A 7,576-nucleotide genomic window follows, 5' to 3' on the forward strand; every position below is an offset into this window, starting at 1 on the left:
CCAGCGAGGATTGTCCACGGACCAGTAATGCATGTTCCGTAGATTCACTGCCCCGTGGTTTGTGAAACCCGCTTCATCGGTAAACAGGTAGAACTGCAACGCATTCTCTGTTAATGCCCATTGACAGAATTGCACTGGATGATTAAAGTCATCACCATGTAATTGGTGATGTAGTGACACATGAAACGGGTGAAAGCGGTGATGATGCAGTATGCGCATGACACTACTTTGACTCAGTCCACCGGCTCTCACAATGTCCCATGTACTCATGAGTGGGTTCATGGCAACAGCAGCTAACACACCAATTGCACCCGCTTCTCCTGTGACGGGCCTGTTACGGACCCATTTGCGTGCTACAACCATACCTGTTGCATACAGTTGGCAGTAGATGTTTTGCAATGTGCAGCACGTTGGATGCTCTCTGTCTGGGTACCGATCTGCATACACCCTGCAGGCTTCAGCTGCATTTCGTCGACACTCGCCATAGATGAGTATCATCTCCGCCTTTTCAGAGATCGAATACACCATGGTCACAGTTCCTACAACACTACACTATCACAGATGTCTGGTAACACGGTGTACTACAGTTGGTCTGCGTGCGGAGACGAATGCAGAATAACAATAGCAGCAAGCACTACACGCGGACACTGCGACAGCTAGACCAAACCACAACAGTGCACCACAGCCACACTCGTAAACATGGTCGTCATCGTAAACATGTCCCTGCAGATGCTGCTGGCCAACCGTGGCCCGTGTTTGTTACAACACGCAACTGAACGTCAGAGGTTTCAAGCGTCAACTTTAGGTTATAATATCTCCGGATGTAATTAACATTTTACAATGCAACAAACGGAACTGATTACGTATTTGTTTATATGTTCAGATGTGCTAACAAAACTAACGTGATTCCATTTTAAAAAAAAGGTAGGTTTGTGTTAAAAAACATACTTCCGTGCATTTTTGTATGGTTTGTATTAAACAATTACACTAGCCCCTCTCCTCACGTTCGGTCTGTGGAATCGGTTCGTCAGTATTTGATGTGGTTTACGAAATATATCCAGTGGTAACGTTAGGTGACTCACCCTGTATATGTCAATGATATGAGCTGTAATAGTCAAATGTTGCAGTTTGCAGATGACGCTACCCTTATTGCCAAAGGACATACAGCCGCAGAAGCTCTTGGTGCATCAAATTTGATGTTTGAAGAAATAAACGAATGGTTCATAATAAACAAAATGAATATCAATGAAGAAAAAGAACCAACATTTGATATGCAGTCTAACCAACATTGAAGACAAAGAAAACATGGAGACTGTCAGACTACTGGGCTTCAAGATTGACAGCAAACTCTCCATGAATTATCACACTGCATATGTATGCATCAAACTTTCTTGTGTGATATACCTCCTGAGGAAGCTGAAGAGGGTAATAACTGACCAGTTTCTCACAATAGTCTACCATGCACTCTTCCACAGCCACATTATCTATGGACTGTTGTTGTGGGGACACTCTTCAGGCAGCAAAGATGTGTTGCTATTACAAAAAAAAGCCATCAGGATCATATCTTCTAGTAAAAGACTGGACCACTGTGAGCCTATTTTCACCAGCCTAGGCATAATAGCCAGTATGTGTTTTTCTGCCTCATTTATATAAAAGAAAATCAAAGGAATTTTAGCATAAGACAAGAAATACATAATCATGACACTCGCTGTAAGAGGAACATAGAAGTGCCAAGGTGTCGCCTATCAAGTACACAAGACAGCTTTCCAACAGTCGCCCTAAAAACGTACAATCAACTGCCTCCAGAAGTGAAATCCCTGCCACCTGAATTATTTCGGAAAAAAATTGTTCAGCACTTGAAACAATATCCACTGTATTCCTTGGAAAAATTTTTTAACAGTGGTTCTAGTGAATGGACAAAAATAATAAAGAGAGACAAAAGACAAGGAGCACAGGGATAAATACAAATAATATAAGTACCAGTTTTGTGAGCATTTCAAAAGATTGAAGGCTGAAAAGATTAACTGAAAAATACAAAGCCTATATTGTAACTCAAAGACCTGCTGGTCCATAGTAAATGAAATAAGAGACAATAAAATGAAACTAAAAAATAACATCAACATACATATATCTAATAACAATATTGTCACCAATACTCAGGATATATGTAATAATTTTAATGAATACTTCATAGATATTGTAGAAACTGACTTTTGTACTGTAGATAAAGTAAATGTTGGAAATTAACCCGATCAGCTCCCTGAAGTTGAATCAATGATGTTTTGCAGCTCATCAGAGAATGCAAAAACAAAAAAATCTTCTGGCTGGGATGAACTTTCTCCATTTGTACTTAAACAAAGCCAACATAATCTAGAACATCCTTTGATACTGTGTTCTTAAAGAAGGAGTGTTCCTCAATATATTAAAATTAGCAGTTGCTTAACCTCTCTCCAAAAATGTGATGAACAATTAGTAGAAAATTACAGACCACTCACTTAATCTTCCATTTTTAGTTACTTAATTGAAAAAATTATTCTGAAATACATGATAGAGCATTATAATATGCACAGACTTCTGGGAGATTTTCAGCATGGTTTTAGGAATGGCCATAGCCATAACAGCCATGGCCATGGCCATGGTCATAACAGTGCCGCTACAATTTATGCTGAAAGTTCTTGACAAAATTGATGAAGGCATGCAAGCAGCTGGAGTTTTCCTGGATCTATCAGAGGATTTTGATAGGGTAGATCATGATGTATTCCTGTCAGAACCGGTGAGAGGTGGCATCAGTGGAAAACTTTTGGATCACATTGCATCCTATTTAAAAAAAAAAAGAAGACAGACAGCAGTCCCACAAAATAATAAAGAAACATTAAAAAGTTACACATCAAGGGTCAGGAATACTCAACTTGGTGTGCCTCAAGGATCAATAATTGGTTCATTCCTTTTTATATGCTATGTCAGTGACCTCCCAAATACATTTCATTACAATGTATGCATATGACATTCAGGCCTTTGTTGGGGAACTGATACATTTAATCCATGCATAGAGGTAAAAATATTTATAGATATGGCAAGGCAAAGTTTGAAAATGTCAGTGTTAAAGTCAACTTCAAAAAAGAAATATAATTTCCTTCAGTGTTGGTGATTTGCAAAATTATGTTGAATCACAAGTTAGTAATGTATTAGAGAAAATCTGCAGTGAGTGTAAATTCTTAAGTATACGCATAGACAGCGAACTATTATGAACACAACAAATTGGCAATGTGTTTGCAAGAGTAACATCTAGCTTCTACTTTTTGAGAAGAATAACTCCATATATCAACACCCAAACAATGAGGATGATGTATTTCAGATTAATGCATTCCTTAAAGCATATGGTCTTAAATTATTTGCTGGGGATTCAAAAACTAATGTAGGTCAAATATTTAAACTGCAGAAAAGAGCATTGAGAATATTAGGCAAAAAAGATGGTAGAACATCATGCAAGGGATTGTTTATAGATTTTAAAATCATAACTATCTATTCTACATATATGTTTGAAACAATAAAGTTAAGAAATACGAGGGTCGGTCAAAAAGTAATGCCTCCCATTTTTTTTCTACTTAAAGAAATTAAGTTAAGTGAAAAATTTGAATTTGGCGCCATTCCTCAAACCTTCTTCTGCAATCCACTGCAGTAGTAACTTTCTGTGTCAACCGGTGGCAGCACAGCAGAAGTTTGTAAGATGGCCGACATCGATGTTCGTTTGAAACAGCGTTGTGTGATTGAATTCTTGAATGCAGAAGGTGAAACGCCCATACGCATTCATGAAAGACTGAAGAAGGTGTATGGTGTTGTGACAGTGGATGTCAGCACTGTTAGACGATGGGTTCGTCGTTGTAAGGAAGCTGAAGGGCAAACACCGTTGACTGACGAAAAGCGGAGCGGCAGGCCGGTGAGTGCAGTGACTCCACACAACATTCAGCAAGTTGATGACATCATTCGTGGTGACCGTCGGGTGACTGCAGATGAAGTGTGTCGCATTATTTCTCTTAGTAAAGGCCGTGTGATCACGATTATTAAACAATTGGGGTACTCAAAAGTTTGTGCACGGTGGGTTCCAAGAATGTTAACCGTGCTGGGATACATGCCCTTGTTCAAAGATGGACCAAAACTGTAGAGATGGGCGGAGATTACATTGAAAAATGACAAAATGTTCCTCAATGTTGTGGTTTTCAACCTATGTAATTGCATTTAAATTTCCTGACAATTAAACGTAGAAAAAAAATAGGAGGCATTACTTTTTGACTGACCCTCGTATATATGCTGTAAAGAAGAAATTTTTGAACATAACACTAGAGAAGTACACAATTATCATATGGCAAACAGGTGACTAAAAAAAACAGCCAACAATCCATACGTTAAAGGAGCAAAATATTTTAATGCAGTAACTAGGGAATTGAAACTGTTAACTAGTGAAAAATTGAAAAACACCTCAAGTCAGGGCTCATTGAGCAGTGCTACCATAGCCTACCATGGAAACTAAAATCTAATTTATTATTATGTAAAATAGTTTAGACTAAATATTTCAGCATTAATTATAAAATAAATTTGTATTGTACAATGTTGTATCTATTGTATTATCAATTGCTATGTATTTAATTACATGTTTCACTCAAATAAATTACCAAATTACTTTATATTTGCTGAAAATATATCTACAAGGCTCTCTGCTATTACCTTACTGCCTTTTGTTCTAAAATGCATCTCTGTATAGACTGCTGGTGACCTATCCCAGATCTCAATACCATGCTGAAGATGCAGATTTATCAATCCAAAATATATCTGCCTTAAGGTACCATGGTTCAGAAAAGCCGAGATCTATATTAGTATTGATTTGGTTATGAGTATAATCTATATGCCCTTTCCATGACAGGTGTCCATCCACAGTTACTCATAAAACTTTGTGTTTATTTGTATGTCAGAGTGCCAGCGATAGTATAAACGGAGTAATATTTATATTTAGATTATAGCTAAGCAGGAAATGCATTGTCACAAGTAACTTATTAGGAATAAGGCACATTGAAAGAATATTGTTGAGCTGTAATAGCTCTTATCAGTTTTATTTATAGTAGGAGCCATGCTCTTTGGTTTCCAGCTGCTTGAGTCACCTATGTGGTGTGCAGAAGCATATGGTTGTTGTGACAAGTACAGGCAGCTATTGAGAAAGTGGACACAAAGTGCTTCTCCATATGGCCAGACTGTTAGATTTGGTATTTGCTTGGCCAGTGCTCAGGATTGTGGTGGTTGTGTCACAGTGCCTTCTCGAGCATTGGCATGTTGTGGAAGCTGATTCGGTTCTGCCTTCACCCTGGTGAATGATTTACCTCTTGGCTAGCTGTAAGGTAAAGTGTTTTCTATTGAGAAGTTGAAAGATCATTTGGGGGTAATCCCTCAGTAGATGTTTTGCAGTTGCTTCTGCTTTGGCTTTTGCCATTGTTAATTTTGCAATTTAGAAAGCCACTTTTAAGCTGTTATCTTTGTTAAAGTCTGGAATGGTTACTATCATCTTTTTAAATTCTGAGTGTGAAATAAAGGTGTTGCTGCTTTTAATGATGAATGATGTTTCAAATAACCCAAGGTCCAGTCCTTCCACCCCACAGAATTTGTTGCAGCTGGCTTCAGCACAATTACCAGGCTCAGTTGTAACTGATTCTATTACTATTGGTATCAGTTTGCATATCAAAGACCCAGCTGACAAACATATGTGTTATTTGTGTAGGTTATGACCCAGCAGTTTTAGGGTTCACTGAAGTCATTAACACACACAAGGAACAGAAAAGATCTTAATATATTCCCTTGAGGTATGCCATATTGAAGTATCCTGTAAGTTGGTTTATGTGTTAGCAACTGAGCATTCCTTTTAAAAATTAACCCACTGTTTACTGCCTCATATCCAGGAAAGTGTCACTTTATCTCCAATATCCACTTTGTTGAATATTTCATATAAACATGTTGCTACTGCTGTTGCGGTACATCTTTCTTTTTTAAAACCTTGATATTGATTGTTTAAAAGATTATATTTGTTGAAATGTGCCTCAATTTGATTTACTATCACTTTCTCATGCAACTTATCAAGAGGTGATGCTAACAATATTGGTCTGTAGTTTTATGTGTCATTTTTATTCCCTCTTTGTGCAGTGGTTGATTTTCAAGAGATCAGGGGTACTCCATGGCAGAAGGAAGTATTTAAAACAATGGAAAGTTGCGGTTGGAATATCAACCATAAAGATGACACATTGAGTTGCAGAACAAAATGACTGTTACACGCTAAGATTTTGGTGAAAGACAGACTTTGGCTACAGTGACTGGAAAAAAATCTGTGGATTCTATAATAGTAAGGCAGAGAGTTCAAAACCAGATTTTAAACTGTAAGACATTTCTAGTGGCAGATGTTGACTCTGAGCATAATTTATTGGCTATGAACTATAGACCACAACTGAAGAAATTGCATAAAGGTATGAAATTAAGAAGGTGGGGCCTAGATAAATTGAAGGAACCAGACATTGTTGAGAGTTTAAGAGAACATTTCCCAGCATTGGACTGAAACAGTGGAAAGCGAACAACAGAAGATGAATTGGTAGGTTTGAGAGATAAAATATGGAAGGCAGTAGAGAATCACGTAGGCAAAAAGATAATGCCTAATAAAACTTGCTGGGAAACTCAGGAGATATTGAATTTAATTGGTGAAAGGAGAAAATATAAAACTGCTATGAATGAAGTAATGAAGTAGGCAAAAGAAATACAAATGTGTAGAAAATAAGATTAAACAGTGGAAACTCAAGGTAGGAATATGAACAATGTAGGAAAAGACAAATTGATACTTACCGTAAAGATGACACGTGAAGTAACAGACAGGCACAATTAAAACACAATTGCATCGTGTGTGTGTGTGTGTGTGTGTGTGTGTGTGTGTGTGTGTGTGTGTTTTATTGCCGAAGGCTGTGGCAGAAAGCTTTGCGCAAGCATCTTCTGATAGTGCCTGTCTGCAACTTAATGTGTCTTCTTTATGGTAAGTAGCAATTTGTCCTCTCCTACAGTGTAGAAAATAAGATTTACAGAAAGTGCAAAGTGGCTAAGTACAAATAGCCTGAGGGTAAATGTAACACTGTAGAAGCATGCATAACTAGGGGAAAGACAGATGCCACCTATAGGATAATTAAAAAGACCTTTGGAGAAAACAGAAGCAACTGTATGAATATCAAGAGTTCAGATGGCAAACCAGTACTAAGCAAAGAAAAGAAATCTGAAGCAGTAGATAGATCTGTATAAGGGGAAAAAACTTGAGGAAAATATTATAGAAAGAATAGGGGAAGTAGGTCAAGATGAGGCGGGAGATAGGATGCTACAAGAAGAATGTGACAGAGCACTGAAAGACCTAAAGTAGAAACAGAGCCCCTGGAGTAGATGAAATTTCCTCAGAATTACTGAGGTCCTTGTGAGTGCCATCCATGACAAAATTATTCCACCTGATGTGCAAGGTACATGAGGTCTGAAATAATCTCAGGCTTTGTGCAATAATTCCAATTCCAAA

This window comes from Schistocerca nitens, chromosome 8 (assembly GCF_023898315.1).
Source record: "Schistocerca nitens isolate TAMUIC-IGC-003100 chromosome 8, iqSchNite1.1, whole genome shotgun sequence".
Taxonomy (NCBI): domain Eukaryota; kingdom Metazoa; phylum Arthropoda; class Insecta; order Orthoptera; family Acrididae; genus Schistocerca; species Schistocerca nitens.